The sequence below is a fragment of the Caretta caretta genome, chromosome 10 (genome assembly GCF_965140235.1).
Source record: "Caretta caretta isolate rCarCar2 chromosome 10, rCarCar1.hap1, whole genome shotgun sequence".
Lineage (NCBI taxonomy): Eukaryota > Metazoa > Chordata > Testudines > Cheloniidae > Caretta > Caretta caretta.
Window position 1 is genome coordinate 45056326 of NC_134215.1, and position 17038 is coordinate 45073363.

Below are 17038 nucleotides of genomic sequence, written 5' to 3' on the forward strand. Positions count from 1 at the left end.
GAATGAACAGTTCCAGACTGACAGTAACCAAGACTGATCACCTTCTCTGTTAAAGATCACACCGAACTTTAACCAGCTGAAAAGTGAAGACTTGCACCTTAAAGTGCCTACATCTTGTTGTAGAAGAATACTTTAATTTGTGACCCATTTGATCCTTGATCTTTCTCTCCTGAGACATCCACAAGGGGACCAACTGAGATACTGACTGCTTTTGTGAAGTGAAGCTCTCCCCCAGGAATAAGACAGACTACAGCTAACTTCACAAACCAATTAACTGCTACCCTATGGTACCAACTGAAAATAACTTCTGGTTATTTTCAAACTTGGGCAGTTAAGAGGCTCCTTATGCCATGACTACCTCCTAACCCTCCTGCCAAACTATGTATTACCTAAGATGTTTCTTCGTTTTTAGAGCACAGAATTCTTTACAAAGCAACTGCACGTATCCACTGTAGTTCACTCTTCACCAAATTCAAATGGTAAAAACTGGGGTTTAAGAAATTGTATAGCCTTGGTACAGCTACCTTTTCTTTTAATACTAACTTTCGCATTCAAGTTATCACTACAGAATCCCCTTTTAACAATCACTAGCAAAAAATCTTCAGCCGTATATTAAACACACAAAGTAAATACTTTAAACATCTCAAATGTAAAGTAAGGCTTTTATTTTAATAATTTCTTATTTCTTTCCCTTTAGCCATATTATACACACACACACACACACACACACTTAACTGCCTTTTGAAGGACAGAGAAAAAGTTGAGATGGTTTGGAGCAGCTGCTGCTGAAGTCCAATCCAGCTTCCTTTAAGGGAAATTGAGACAAACGCATGCAAGATGGGAAGGAAAAGAAACAAAACTGAAAATGCAGCTTGCATTTCTGGTACTGACTTTCACTTGCAGTCTTGCTGGTGGAAAAACATAGGCCAAGCACTCAGTCTAATATCAGCCACTCTGAGACTTAATGAATTTGTACTAGCATCAGGCTGTTTAAAGCAGTGTTTCTCAACGACGGGTCCATGGACCGGTGCTGGACCCTGAGATCTCCCTGACACAGTTTAGGAAGACAGCAAGCCAGTCCCTGGTATCAAAAAAGTTGAGAAACATTGGTTTAAAGAATTGCTTTTAGTTTGCCTACCAGCAACAGGCTCACAGCAGTGTTGAGAAGGTGGAGGAGTCCTGTCTAGATAAGCCAAACTCTTATTAGGCAGAAGACAAAGGGGGGGGGGGAGAGAGAGAGAGAGAGGAGAAATAAGGCGAGGAAGGAAAATGACACATAAAGGAGGGACTACATCACGAATCCAAGATTCATGCCCCAGGTGTCATTCAGGTTTTAGATGACGCCAGGGGCACGTGCAGGAATTTTAATTTGACCGCTTCTGGAGGGGGACATTAAATAAGTACAAATGAAAGGTTTGCTTTCCACCCCAATCCTGCCATTTCTCCAGAAGCCTCTGGAGCATTCTGCATTCTCCAGCAGCGAGGATGCAGCAGCTACCCCTGGCAGCAGCACTCTGTGTCTCTGCAACCCAGGGAAGGAGGAAGCAGCAGGGTGGCTAGCTGCCAGATGAGCACCTCCTCCCCCCATCCTTACAGCTGCTGCTTTTCCTTCCCTGCTGCTGGAGTCCCAGTGCTGCTGCCTGCTTTGCAGATCCCCTGCTGAGGTGAGTCAGGTGGTGAAGGCTGAGGCAACTGGTGGGATTCCAGCAGTAGGGAAGGAGAAGCAAGCTGCAGCTGTAGGGAGGAGGTGCTTAGCCAGCAGCCAGCCACTTTGCTGCTTCCTCCCTCCCTGGGCAGCAGGGACAGATGGGGGGTGGGGGGCGGTGTACCCCTACTTCCCCCCCTTGTGCAGCCCGGGATGAAGCCAATGAAGGTAGCACTGTCATCTGGTTTCCTCTTTCAGCTCCGGTCAAGATGCCTTTCAGAATCAAAATGACAAAGGCCCAACGGTATCAGGAGAGGGTAGGACTAGCATCAGCCATGATGGTAAAGCTTACTTCTTCCAGTCCAGGTGTCCCTTTCTCCCCATTTAGTGACCATCAGATAGGATAAACAATGTCCAAGAAGGGACGGCAACCTCATTCCATTTGAATTAACCAAATCAAAACACATCTGATTTCTACCATAAACATCCTTCTATCATATCCAGAACTTTTCAGCTCGTTGCCATGCCAACCTGTCACTAGCAGGAGACTAGAAGACCCCTTACCACCATCCTTTTTATTTAAACAATCCAGTTTATATCTGTCAATTTGACTCCAACTTTTGCTGACAAACAATGTAACAGGCTGAGGTATCTTTTGTAAACCTGGACAACTTAGGTACAGGCCTCTGCCCAACAAGCTTTTGGGATTAGCACAATATAAATATTATATCCATCATCCACCTCGAAAATTCAGTGAGAAGTTCTTAAAAATTAAAGCCACTACTATAATAGCAAAAATGTTGCGAAGAAAAAAAGGGAATCAGTGAATAAAATTCCCACTTCTACATACAACTTCTCTCTTCTGCATACAGTAGATAATGACACTATGCTCACGAAATATTCAAAGCTATACTAATTGGATTATGTAGCCTTCTCTTTAATTCTTTTTTTCCTTCCAATATTAAGATAACAGGCAGTAATAGTCCATACTGACTTTTCGAGAGAGAAAAGACCAAAGTGTGTCCAACTCTTCTGGTTATGTTCACAGAGTCAGATTCTATTCCTGTCTTTTGGAGTCCATGCCAAACATTAATCTGTGTACACATGATTTCTCTTGAACGCCTGTTAGTGACTCATCTTTTCAGCAATTTCAGGTACTTTAGACTTAAAATTCCTGTTTGGTAGGTGTTTTGAAAAACACCTAATAAATTAAGTGACAAAATTTTTTTTCCTAATTATTATTTTTTTAAGACTGCAGGAACTTGTTTACATCTCAGAACTGCAGCATTATGCTAATACATTATAAGCAGAAAGTTAAACTGACTTGTCCATGTGAAACAGTATAAATGGGAAATGTAAATTGGAAGTATTAAATTATATGTAAACAAACATTGGCAAAGAACATTTTAATATATAATTAACCTGAAGTACCTTTCTCTTTGCCCTTCTGGTTTATGAGCCTCTTATCCTCAGACTACTGTGGTATCCATATGAGTGTACCCCCACTCTAATTTCTCTAACCTCTCTTGCGAGACACTGTCATTCTTATTACCTTCTTGTCCTCATTCTTGCATATCCTCTCTGTAAATTGCTGGCACATGATGGCATATATCACATTGGTGGATGTGCAGGTGAACACATCCACCAATGTGATATATGCCATCATGTGCCAGCAATGCCCCTCTGCCATGTACATTGGTCAAACTGGACAGTCTCTACGTAAAAGAATAAATGGACACAAATCAGATGTCAAGAATTATAACATTCATAAACCAGTCGGAGAACACGTCAATCTCTCTGGTCACGCAATTACAGACATGAAGGTCGCTATCTTACAACAAAAAAACTTCAAATCCAGACTCCAGCGAGAAACTGCTGAATTGGAATTCATTTGCAAATTGGATACTATTAATTTAGGCTTAAATAGAGACTGGGAGTAGCTAAGTCATTATGCAAGATAACCTATTTCCCCTTGTTTTTTCCTACCCCTCCCCCCCCCAGACATTCTGGTTAAATTTGGATTTATGCTGGAAATGGCCCACCTTGATTATCATACACATTGTAAGGAGAGTGGTCACTTTGGATGAGCTACTACCAGCAGGAGAGTGAGTTTGTGTGTGTGTGTTTGGGGGGGCGGGGGGGGTGGTGGTGAGAAAACCTGGATTTGTGCTGGAAATGGCCCACCTTGATTATCATGCACATTGTAGGGAGAGTGGTCACTTTGGATGAACTATTACCAGCAGGAGAGTGAGTTTGTGTGTGCATGGGGGTGGGGGGTGAGAAAACCTGGATTTGTGCTGGAAATGGCCCACCTTGATTATCATACACATTGTAAGGAGAGTGATCACTTTAGATAAGCTATTACCAGCAGGAGAGTGGGGTGGGGGGAGAGAAAACCTTTTGTAGTGATAATCACCCATTTTTTCATGGTTTGTGTGTATAAAAACGTCTTCTGTACTTTCCACAGTATGCATCCGATGAAGTGAGCTGTAGCTCACGAAAGCTTATGCTCAAATAAATTGGTTAGTCTCTAAGGTGCCACAAGTACTCCTTTTCTTTTTGCAAATACAGACTAACACGGCTGTTACTCTGAAACAGGACAAAAAGGGGGATTTATGGTTTATTACAACAATCTGTAACCCACTAACCACTTATGCTTAACTATGTTTGACCTTGTATTTAGCTGCGACACTGAGCCCTAGTCTACACTACCGAGTTAGGTCGACAGAAGCCAGCTTACATTGACCTAACTATGGAGGTGTATATACAACAATGCTCCTCCCACGGCTTTAACTCGCCTGCTTGCCAACCTAAAAAATACCACCTCAGCAAGAGGTGTAGCACTTAGTGTCATTGAAGACACTATGTGCTTATGTCAACATAAATGGCCTCCAGGAGGTGTCCCACTGTGACCACTCCGGTCACCATTTTGAACTCTGCTGCTCCGCAGCCAGATACACAGGTATACACCCCTCCCCTTCTAAAGCCCTGGGAAGTTTTCAAATTGCTCTTCCTGTTTGCTTGGCAAGAGAGCTAACATAGCAACTTCCCAGCTCCACAGAGTAAGTACACTTCTGCCTTGAGTACACTGGAGATGGTGGATTGGTCAGGTCTGTGGGGAGAGGAGGCTGTGCAGTTACAACTGTTTTCCAGCCACAGGAACTTTGACATCTATGGAGAAATTGCTTGGGGCATGGAAGAGAAGGGCTATGATCGGGATATGCAGCAGTGCCATGTTAAAAATCAAGAAGCTGTGGCAGGCATACCAGAAGGCAAGGGAGGCAAATAGCCGCACACATGCTGCTTCAACAAGGAGCTGCATGACATCCTCAGCAGTAACCCCACCTCCACCGCCAAGAGCCCTGTGGATACTTTGGGTGGGGAGGGTTGGAGTCACTGGAGTGAACCACAAGGACGATGTGCTGGACGACGAAGGGGAGGTGGAAGAGGATGGGGGGCAGGCAACAGGGAGATCCAGTGGCATGGCGAGCCATGACCTCTTTTTGATTCTTGAGCAGTCAAGCCACTCCCAGCAGTCCAGCTGTTCTGAGCTTGATGCCTGGGAGGGAACCCCTGGTAAGTACTCAGTTTGCTTCAATACTGTAGGGACACATCGGCTCATGTACTACTTTTTAAAATCAGGCTAGAAGAGGTAGAGAAATAACCAATACAGGTACAGTTGCTATCTGCTTCTCATTCCCCTGTAGAGCTACGCAGAGTGGGCCCTGTGGAACAGTTTGATTATGCACACCAGGATGTCCTGTGAATCCTCCATAGAGATCTCCAGAAAACTTTCCTGGAGGTAATCTGCAATCCTCTGCTGAAGGTTTCTTGGGTGGGCTGCCTGGTTTCTTCCCCCATGATAGGATACTTTGCCACACCACTCAGCAATTACTTCAGCAGGCACCACTGCAGCGCACACGCTAGCAGCATACGGACCTGGTCAGCAGCCAGATGGATGCAGGAGCTGTTCCACTGCAGCCATGGTTACCCTCAGGAGTGAAATATCAGCTACAATCACCACCACCTGTGGAAAATGGTTTCAGTATTCAGTACAATAACACTCTGCGCTTGTACTGATAATCCAGTGCTACCCCCACTTGTTATCCCATCTCGCCCCTTCCCCCTCAGGCCATGCTGACCATGGCTGGGGCTGCCACAGTGCTCTAAGACTCCCAAGGGAAAGTGAGAAAGTTGTGCTTGTAACTTCTTTGGATCAAGGGGTGTAAGTCCACTAACACTGTTTCTTTATGAGCTGCAGATGTGGCCTTGAGGGTCTCTTCATGCACACCGGTGGAGTGGCTTGGCCAGATAAGGAGGAGAAAGAAGAGGACTAAAGAAGACATGTTCCAGGAGGTCCTGCAAGCCTCTGGTACTTCAGATTATGAGCAGAGAGCTTGGAGGGTAGCAATCAATGAGAAAATGCAGAGAGATAGTGAGGACAGGAAAAATGGGCAGCAGGAGGTAACTCTGCTCAGGGAGCAAACAAACATGCTGCAGTCTCTGATTGACCAGGCTGAACACATCCATGTTAGTCTCCCACTGCAGCCCATATAGGATTGCATTCCAGGACCTCCCTTTGCTCCCCCTCCTCCACTTTCCATATATCTTCTGGGGCCACAACAGTACTCAAGGCACTCCACCCCGTGGGAGATGAAACACACTGACAGCTGCACATACACCAGTGAGGCTTCATAGCTGGGTGTATGTGCTTGTGAATTCTGTGTTTCTTCCCCTTTAAAGGTACTTTTCCTTGTATGCATTAAGTTTACCTCAGCACTACCTGGGTAATGTTTGCATGGGTGTGGAATAAAAATCTACTTATGGAAACGGAATGAATCTACTATTCTCCAAAATATGGTGACTGATGCTAACACACAATAGCAATAAGTGCCTTTGCATTGTTACACTAGCAAACTTATTACACAGTTCGGCAGCAGCAGCGATCCTTTGGGATGTTTTTCTGTGATCAGGACAAGGCGATTTTCCTCAAAAGTGATAGTTCCTTTTCTTACAAGTCTTCACCCACACAGTCCCAAAAAACAATACCACATTGTTACATTACATCAACACACATTACTGTGGCTCATTGTTAAAATGGTCCTTCAAAGCCTCTCTGATCCAAATAGCTGCCCTTTGAGCCCCTCTTATAGCACTGGTATCTGGCTGCTCAAAATCAGCAGACAGCCAATCCACCTCTATGTTCCACCCCTGAGGAAACTTCTCCCCCTTTGCTTCACATATATTATGGAAGCGCACTGCAGGCAGCTATGATCAATGGGATATTGTTCTCAGTGAGGTCTAATCTCCTGAGGAGACAGCATCAGTGACCTTTTAAGCAACCAAAGGCACATTTAACTATCATTCTGCACCTTCTGAGCCAGTTGTTGAAGCACTCCTTGCTGCTGTCAAGGTAACCAGTGTACAGCTTCATGAGCCATGGGAGCAAGGGGTAGGCTGGGTGGCCCAGGAGCTCTACTGGCATTTCCACATCCCCAGTGGTAATCCTCTGGGCTGGAAAGAAAGTCCCTGTTTGCAGCTTTCTGTAAAACTGATGAATCTCAGCATTTGTCATCAATTCATCCCATTTAATACTTAGTATTTGTCTAAAGCACCAGCTTTAATAGGCATTTAGACGTCTGTATCTTTGGTGGATTTCCAGCTTTCACATCCATATATCAAGATGGAAGTAACGTTTGAGTTGAAGGTCTTTAACTTTTGGTCTTTAAGTTGTAGATTTTCAATGACCAAATCTTGTTTACACATCTGCAGCCTTGCCAATTTGTGACATTTCCTTCTGGACATCCCCACTGGCTTGCATGTTACTGTCAAGATATGTGACTTGACTTGCTTCTTGTATTCCTTTGCCTTCTTAAGAAATGCTTGAGTTGGTAGTTGCTGGGGTTCTCATTAGGATTGATTTTTCATAACTTAACACTGTTTTGCGGTAGGGGGTTTGCAATGCTGGACAGTCTTTCAGTCTTTACTAGCATGTTGGCTGAGCTGTCACTTACAAGATCAGCTGCAAGATCTAAATCTCCTAATAGGTTTAACCATTCACTCAAGCCTACATTTTCTTTACTGTGCATGTTGCACCTTGCTCTAAACCCTTGATTATTATTTTTGCGGGCACGCCAACAACACTTCAGGATGTTATAGAATGAATTACAACGGAGGCTATCAAATGCTTGTTTGAATTATGAAGTTTATGATGAGTAGTTCTTGCCATTCAATGCTCTCTTCTATGATTATTCTCAGGATAAAAATTTGGTTGACAAATGATCTTCTGCTCTTCCCTTACCTTTGTCTCAACCACTTGCTTTATTCTGCTTATGATGATACCGCAGAAGACTTTACCAATCACTAAAAGGAGATATTGCTATTGCTTAGGTCACTTTTCTTTGCTATTTTGATTATAATGCCTTTCCCATTGTCAGGAGGCTTTTCCTGGTACCATACTTTGTTGAAAAGTTCAGCAATTTTATCAATAGGCTCACAGCAAGCTTCCAGCGTTTTCCCTGTGACTTGGTCTTCACCTGCAGCTTTCCCAAGTTTTAACTTTATTGCCTCTTGCACTTCACAGAAATGTGAGAGCAATTTTTGCATTTATTTGATACTTCACTGCAGCCCAAACTACATAAAGAAAAGTTAATTTAGAAGAATTCAGATCTATTTGAGTCAACGAGGATACCTCCTGTATCTTAGCAGGAAGTAATGGTATAATGAATCCAGTATACTGAATAGCGTTGGAGCAATTTGAGAGTACATGTTGAAGAGGTAGAGGAAAAAGATTAGAAAACAGGTGGGGAAGCGGACAGAAGAAAGAGCATAGAATCATAGAATATCAGGGTTGGAAGGGACCTCAGGAGGTCATCTAGTCCAACCCCCTGCTCAAAGCAGGACCAATCCCCAATTAAATCATCCCAGCCAGGGCTTTATCTGGCTTTGCCACTAGCAAAAACACAAATGATCTCGATTTCACCTCAAGCAGAGAGAAAAACCTAATCACCTAGTAATTTTGAAAATAATAAGTAGCAGTAGCATTTCTTATTTTCTTTGACTATTTGGACATGCTAATCTGCTGCCATTATAACTGGGCTCTGATAAGTAATGTATTTCACATTTTTCAAGTGAAAACACTGTTTTTATTTTGAGAAATTACTGAGAAATGTTCATATTTTTATTCATAAAAATGAATTCTGATTCTAGCCAAACACATTAAATGTTCTTTTCACATAGTAAATGACAACCCAAAGATGAGCAAAATGCTGCAAGTGCTTGTATTTCAAAATGTATTAAGAAAGCAGTGAAAAACTAATCTGTTTAGAGGACCTAACTAAAGCTAAATGTTCTTGAGAGCCCCTCAAGCTGATATGGCAGATATGATTTACACTGGGCTTTCTTTATTAGTTCTGCTCATGCTATTTCTCTGAAGTCTATTATAACCCTAGATGATCACACAGTAGGCTGGGGCACTTAATATAGTCAAAAGTCAGTATTGTTTAAGAAATGTCAACATACAGGGAAATTAGGTAGCTCAAGGGACTGAGTGAGTTATGGAGAGAATCATTCCAATGTCACCTGTTTGAAATCCACCAAGGCTGGAACTGATTCAGTGCAGTTTCCAAGATCATAGTTGTGTGATCAGTGGCCTACAGACTCAAGCAAGTTTGAGATAGTATTTCAATTCAGTGAGAGGAGAGAATGATCCAAAGAACTCGATCACAATCAACACCCTTTTTGCACATTTCAGCAAATAAGACAAGGACTGAATAGATCCAGATACTGAACTATATAGGGCCAATGAGTTCAATGGGCACTCCATAAAATGCAGATGGGGTTTTTACTCTTACAATGTATTTAATCTGTCATTTTCTCATTTCTGGCAGATGACAGCTTGCATATAAAGCAACTGCTTAGAGGGAAGCCCAAAATATCAATACAATTTGAGGGTACTTACTCTTTGTGAGATAATCTTATCACTGACGAGTTTTAGCGTAAGTTGATTACTGAGTTAATTATTCATCCTTTCCTTCACAGCTAGGGACAAGTACATGATTAGAAGGAAGAAAGGAATCAAATCAAAGAATTGAACTTTGTATATAAATTCCATTACATCTTAGAATTTCAGCAGACTTACTTGCTTTGCTTTTGGGGCTTTCCCTCTGGTAGAACTTTCCTATTTTAGCTAGAGGGAGTGAAAAGCTGAGGTGGTGTCTTTGTTGCTGGCAAAAAGTGTGAAAACTGAGTAGAGAAGTAGGATTACAGTAGTTTACCACATACAGCAGGACTTTCATGCTCAGACTCAGCTATATTGTGATTAACAGTTCAGTGATCATTCCAAAACACCAACAGCTAACTAGAGCATAATTATTTGAGTAACTGGGAATTACTTCTTCCTAACTAATTGTATAGCTTCCCTGCACTCAGAATGGAGAGACCATTCCACTGCAATACAGTAGCCAATAATTTAGATTTGATGCAGAGGTGACTGCCTCATTAGTGCAGCTGGATTTTTCTAAAAGTCAAAATCTCTTCTGGATGATTCTTTTGCTAAACTTCCTTGAGTTCTGAAGTAAATTTTAAATAGCTAAGGTATAAGCTCCTTCATAATAGTGCTTATAATGAATACACCCCTTCCCCAAAGCCCCACCCTGATCACTCCATCCCACCCTCCCTCCATTGCTCGCTCTCCCCCACACTCACTCACTTTCACCAGGCTGGGGCAGGGGGTTGGGGAAGGGTGCGGGCTCTGGGCTTGGGCCGAGGGGTTCAGAGTGTGGGAGGGAGCTCTGGGCTAAGCCTGGGGCAGGGCATTGGGGTGCAGGAGGAAGTGAGGGGTACAAGCTCTGGGAAGGAGTTTGGGTGCAGAAGGGGGCTCCAGGCTGGGGCAGAGTGTTGGAGTGCAGGAGAGAGTGCGGGCTCCGGGGTGCAGGAGGGGATCTGGGGTTCTGACTCCAGCAAGGGGTTTAAGGCTGGGGTGTGGGCTCCCGCCGGGTGGCATTTATCTCGGGTGGCTCCTGGGCGGCGGTGCAGCAGGGCTAAGGCAGGCTCCCTGCCTACCCAGGCCCATGCTGCTCCCGGAAGCAGCCAACACACCACTGCGGCTCCTGGGGGGGAGGTGGCATGTGGCTCCGCATGCTGCCATTGCCTGCAAGCACTGCCCCTGCAGCTCCCATTGGCTGCAGTTCCCTGTTCTGGGACAATGGGAGCTGTGGGGGCGGTATTTGCAGGCAGGAGCAGCACATGGAGACCCCTGGCTCCCTCCCAGGGGCATGCTGGTTGCTTTCAGGAGCAGCATGGGGCTGGGGCAGGTAGGGAACCTGCCTTAGCCCTGCTGCGCCACCGGACTTTTAGCAGCCAGAGATCACAATCGACTGGCAGAGGCTCCAGGATCGACCAGCCGATCATGATCTACAGGTTGGTAACCACTGCTCTAGAACTAGCCATAGAGTCATGGCCCTTTTACATTATCAAAAAGCTCTATCAATTGCAGCACACGCTTATGAACTTTTCCAGATAAATATTTTTTCCTGTATTGGTTGTGAATATTAAAGCAAAATAAACCCACCCCATTTAAATGACCCAGATTTTCTTGAAACGTTCAAGAACAATTCAAATTTGGGCTACAAGCAAGTATGTGAAATTTCACCTCAAATTAGTATTAAGAAGGTTACAGAAAGTATGACTTTTGAATGAAATGGTTCATTCAAATCCTAATGCCTTGGTTTTAAATTGTTGTGCAGCAATTTGTGATTAACTTCCTTTGGTTAAATTGGGTTTTGTTAAAGCTTTTGATGTTAAGAAAATGCTGAACTGTGTAGGCTCAGTAAGTCCTTTTGAACAATGGAACTGTCACATTAAAAGCTATATATTCTTAAGTAGGTAAAACATTAGTCCTTAGAGACTAACAGCAGGCCAGCTTCAGGGTATTAAAACAAAGCTGGTTTTCAACTGAATGTAAACAATGCCTCATTGTGTTTCGGTCTTGTAATTCAAATACACTCGAGCCAAGTTTCAAACTCTCCTCAAACTTAGATTTGCTCAGTCCACCCCAATTTAACTTTTACAACACGAGCAAATAGGAAAAGCCTTGAAACTACTTAATATCACTCTCCCCTAACGAGTACAAGTCAAGAAGACTGAAGAAACTGCTTTAATCAGGGGAAGTCAAATTATGTATTGCACGTCCAAAGAACTAGAGCATCAGCTATTGAAAATATTGTCATAGAATCATAGCAATGTAAGGCTGGAAGGGACCTTGAAGGGTCATCTAGTTCAGCCCCCTGTGCTAAAGCAAGACCATGTAAACCTAGACCATCTCTGAAAGATGTTTGTCCAAACTGTTCTTAAAAACCTTCAATGACAGGGATTCTACAACCTCCCTTGGAAGTCTATTTCAGTGCTTAACTATCTAATAGCTAACCTTAGGCTTTCTGCACTGTAACTCCCAAGCTGTACACACTGCCAAGCCACTTAGTGAGCAGAAAGTGTGCAGTTGTAGCGCTCTAAAAAAACCACCCCGATGAGAGGTGTACAACTTTCTGTGCTGGAGCTAGAGTGCCGCGATGCCAGTGTAGACATTGTGGTGATTACAGTGCTGCAATTGGCCTCCGGGAGGTGTCCCACAATGCCTGTTCTCACCTCTCTGGTTATTGGTTTGAACTCTACTGCCCTGCCCTCAGGTGACCAACTGACCATATATCCCTTTGCAAATTTGAAAGTCCCCTTCCTGTTTACTTGGTGATGCGTGCAGTGGTCTCAGCGTATCTTTCCAGGTGGCCATGCCTGCTCAATGCACCAGGCAATCCCCTGCTTGGAGCAATGCTGAGCTGCTGGACCTCACCGGCATTTGGGGAGACGAGGCGGTGCAGTCCCAGCTGTGCTCCAGCTGTAGGAATTATGATACCTATGGACAGATTTCACGATGCATGATAGAAAGGGGCCATGACCAGGACACATTGCAATGTAGGGTAAAAGTAAAGGAGCTGTGGAACGCCTATCACAAGGCGCAGGAGGCAAACCGCCGCTCTGGTGCTGCACCTACGAGCCACCAGTTCTACAAAGAGCTGGATGTGATACTCTGTGGTGACCCCACCTCCACTGTGAAGGCCCCTGTGGATACTTCATTGGCTTGCGTGCCAGTCGAGAGTGGACCGAGCCAGGAGGAGGAAATCTTGGATGAAGAGGGGGAGGGGGACCCAGAGGCAGAGGATGGCTCAGAGGCCAGAGATGCATGCTATCAAGAGCTCTTTTCTACCCTGGAGGAGCCTAGCCAGTCGCAGCCATCGGATTTTGGCAAAGCACAAACAGGAGAGGAGGACCCAGGTAAGTGAATCTGATTTTGGGAATTGCTGAAGCCATTTGTTGGGGGCAAGAGGGCTGCAGAAAGCAAGCTTGTCTCCCATCACATGCCCTCACTGCCTCACTTCACAGGAATCTCCCTCAGAGATCTCCAGGAAGCTCTCGTGGAGATACTGGACAATCCACTGTCGCAGGTTCCTCAGCAGAGCTGCTTTCCTTCTTGCCCCATTAACGGTAACTTTCCCATGCCACTGTGCCGTCATGGTGGGGGGACCATTGCTGAACACAGAGGAACTGCATAGGGGCCAGGGTGGAAGCTGCAGGCTTGGAGAAGACCCTCCCTTGACTCCCTGCTCACCCTCAGCAGCGAGATATCTTCCATAATGGTCACATCCTGTGGAAAGTGTGAGGACAAGTGTGGTTATCAGGCCCACCCCCTACAGTGCTGATTCTCCCCAAGAGCCCAGTGTACAACAGGGTCTGGGAACTGTGATTTACCCTGTCCCTGCGGCTACTTACCATTTTGGCGGTCTTGTGGCTCATGTGTGTTTGTTTGGGGTCAGCCAGTTAGTGACAGGTGCGTGAGTACTGGCTGTGTTTTAAAGCACTGAATCAGTGTTGTCTGTGTTGCAAACAATATTGTTTCTGTAAAATGTTGCATTTAAACTTCATAGAGATGACCTTGGGAGTCCAGTCTCCCTCTTTGTTATTGGCGGCAGAACGGCTGTGCAGAATTAGAAAGTGGCCACAAACAACTAAGGAGGATTTTCTATGTGAGGTTATGATGCACTCCGCTGCCGAGAAACAGGAATTGAAGGAGTGGCAGGACAGCGAGAAAAGGGACCGAAAGGAGAACGTGGCACACCAGAAAGAAGCCACAGAGCAGCTCTTAAACATTATGGAGCACCAAGTGGACACATTCCAGGTGATACTAGCTCTTTAAACCAAGCAGCTCTGCGCCCACCCTCCCCTGCGGCCACTGTTGCAAAACTCTTTCCCATGCACCCTCCCCATTCCACCAACACGCAGTTATCAACTTCCTGGCTCCACCCCCTACCCGCAGCATTCCACTCCTCCCTTCTCACGGTCCAGAACTGTGAACTCCCACTACCCACTACACTCAACACCCATCCCTCTGCAGAAGTACAGTATCCACTGCAGCGTACTCCAAAGGAGGTTAGGTATGATCCCTGGACGTACACAAATCTGTAGCCGTCCCGGGACCCCTCCGCCTCTGTAGGCCTTCCCTTCTCCCTTCCCTGCTGATGAATTTTTTTATTTGACTCTCTCCTCAGATTGAGGTCTTTTAATAAAAGAATTGTGTTTGTTTGAAAGCAATTTTATTCTACTAAGTGAAAGCAGAAAGAGCACGGCAAAGCAACATACAATTATGTTAAGGCAACTTCTTGCATCATGAGCATCAATCACCTCCTAGCATTACAAGCACTGCAATCCTGAGCATAGCAACAAATATTAGCTGGCTTTCAGCTTCAAATTGCTGCCTCAAAGCATTCCTGATCCTCATGACCCCATGCTGTGTCCCTCTAATAGCTCTGGTTACTGGCTGTTCAAACTCGGCCTCCAGGTGCTGAGCATCTGCGGTCCAGCCCTGAGTGAAGCTTTCACCCTTCCCTTCACAAATATTATGGCGCATACAGCACGCAGCTATAAGCATAGGAATACTGTCATTGGCCATGTCCAGCTTCCCATACAGGCATCACCAGCGGGCTTTTAAATGTCCAAATGCACACTCAGTCATCTGCACTTGCTCAGCCTGTTGTTGAACCACTCCTTGCTGCTGTCAAGTTACCCTGTGTATGGCTTCATAAGCCATAGCATTAAAGGGTAGGTGGGGTCTCCCAGGATCACAATGGGCATTTCAACTTCCCCTTCAGTGATCTTCTGGTCCACGAAGAAAGTCCCTGCTTCTTGCAAGGCCATTGTTGCGAAAGATGCATGTGTCATGAACCTTTCCAGACCAGCCTGCGTTACTGTCTGTGAAACGCCCATGGTGATCGACAAACGCCTGGAGAACCACTGAGAAATACCTGTTGCAATTAATGTACTCTGTGGCTAGGTGGTCTGGTGCCAGAATTGGAATGTGCATGCCATCTATCGCCCCTCCACAGTTAGGGAGGCCCATTTGTGCAAAGCCATCCACAATGTCACACACGTTGCCAAGAGTCACGGTCTTTCAGAGCAGAATGCGATTAATGGCCCTGCACACTTCCATCAACACGACTCCAAGGGTCAACTTTTCCACTTAGAACTGGTTGGTGACCGATTGGTAGCAGTCTGGTGTAGCCAGCTTCCACAGTGCAATTGCCACGCGCTTCTCCAACAGCAGGGCAGCTCTCATTCTTGTATCCTTGCACCGCAGGGCTGGCGCGAGCTCATCACACAGTCCCATGAATGTGGCTTTCCTCACGTGAAAGTTCTGCAGCCACTGCTTGTCATCCCGGACATGCATGACGATATGATCCCACCACTCAGTGCTTGTTTCCCGAGACCAAAAGCAGTGTTCCACTGTGGGCAGCACCTCCAAGAATGCCACAAGCAATCTCGTGTCGTGGATACTTCGCATGGCGAGATCAAGGTTGCACTCCCCTTGCCTTTGCAGTTTAAAGAATAACTCCACTGCCACTCGTGATGTGTTAGTCCAAGCCAGCAGCATACTGGTCAGCAGTTCGGGATCCATTCCTGCAGTCAGAAAGAGGTGTGCAGTACACAAACCGTTGAAAGATGATGCCAAATGCAGACAGAAGGGACTGCGAAGCAATGCATCACGGGGCACTGGGACTAGAAACAGGATGCCCTGCAAACCCCTTTGTGTTCCCACAGGTCTTAGAGCACCTCTCTATTTTGCCGCTATGGGATAGCTGCCTAGAGTGCACAACTCCAAATAGTGCTACAAGTGCCGCAAGTGTGAACAAGCTATTGTGCAGGTAGCTGTCAGTGTGAACACACAATAGAGGTTTTCCTTCTGTGCTCTCTGAGCAGTGCTGTAACTGCCAGGGCTGTAATTTTGCCAGTGTAGACATGTCCTAAATCTCCCTTGCTACAGATCAAGCCCATGACTTCTTGGTCCTTCCTTCAGTGGACATGGAGAATAACTGATCACCGTCCTCTTTATAACAGCCCTTAACACATCTGAATTTCATCTTGTTGAATTCAGACCAATTCTCCAATTTGTCAAGGTCATTTTGAATTCTAATCCTATCATCCGAAGTGAGAGCAACCCCTATCCACTTGATGTCATCTACAAACGTTATAAGCATACTCCCTACTCCATTATCCAAGTCATTTATGAAAATATAGAATAGTACTGGACCAGGATAGATCTCTACAGAATCTCACTAGATACGTCCTCCCATTTTGACAGCTAACCACTGATAAGTACTCTGAGTGTGGTCTTTCAACAAGTTTTGCACCCACCTAATAGTAATTTAATCTATACCACATTTCCCTAATTTGCCTATGAGAATGTCATGTGGAACTGTGTCTTAAGCCTTTCTAAAATCAAGATATACCACATTTAACTGCTTTTCCCCATCCGCAAGGCCAATAACCCCATGAAAGGAGAAAATTAGTTTGGTTTGGCATGATTTATTCTTGACAAATCCATGGTGGCTATTCCTTATCCTCCACGTGCTTACAAACTGATTGCTTAGTAATTTGTTCCAGTATCTTTCCAGATATCAAAGTTCGGCTGACAGATCTATTATTGGTCCAGGTCTTCTTTTTAGAGATAGGTACTATCTTTGCCCTTCTCCAGTCTTCTGGGATCTCACTCATCCTCCATATGTTCTGAAAGATAATTGCTAACCGTTCCGATATTTTTTCGGGTAGTTCCTTAGTACCATACGATGCATTTCATCAGGCCCTGCCAACTTGACTACATCTAACTTATCTAAATATTCTTTAGCCTATTTTTTCCCTATTTTAGTTTGTTTCTCCTCCTCCTCATTATTAATATTGTCTAAGTATCTGGTCAAAATTTACCCTTTTAGTGAAGACTGGTGCAAAATAGGCATTAAACACCTCAGCTCTCTTGATGTTGTCTGTTATCAGCTCCCATGTAGGGGACCT

At 44.9% G+C, this 17038-nt stretch overlaps 1 protein-coding gene across 10 annotated transcripts in view; it reads right to left on the minus strand.

The window, feature by feature from the left end:
* Positions 1-17038, minus strand: part of CSNK1G1 (casein kinase 1 gamma 1) — a 267816-nt gene that overhangs the window by 104003 nt on the left and 146775 nt on the right. The window contains exon 1 of one of the 10 annotated variants that reach the window (XM_048866986.2): positions 5585-5607. The exons of the other annotated variants lie outside the window; for them this stretch is intronic. The gene's annotated coding sequence lies outside the window, so the exon portion shown is untranslated. Of the gene's footprint in view, positions 1-5584; positions 5608-17038 lie in introns of those variants that run through there. 10 annotated transcript variants of the gene reach the window in all.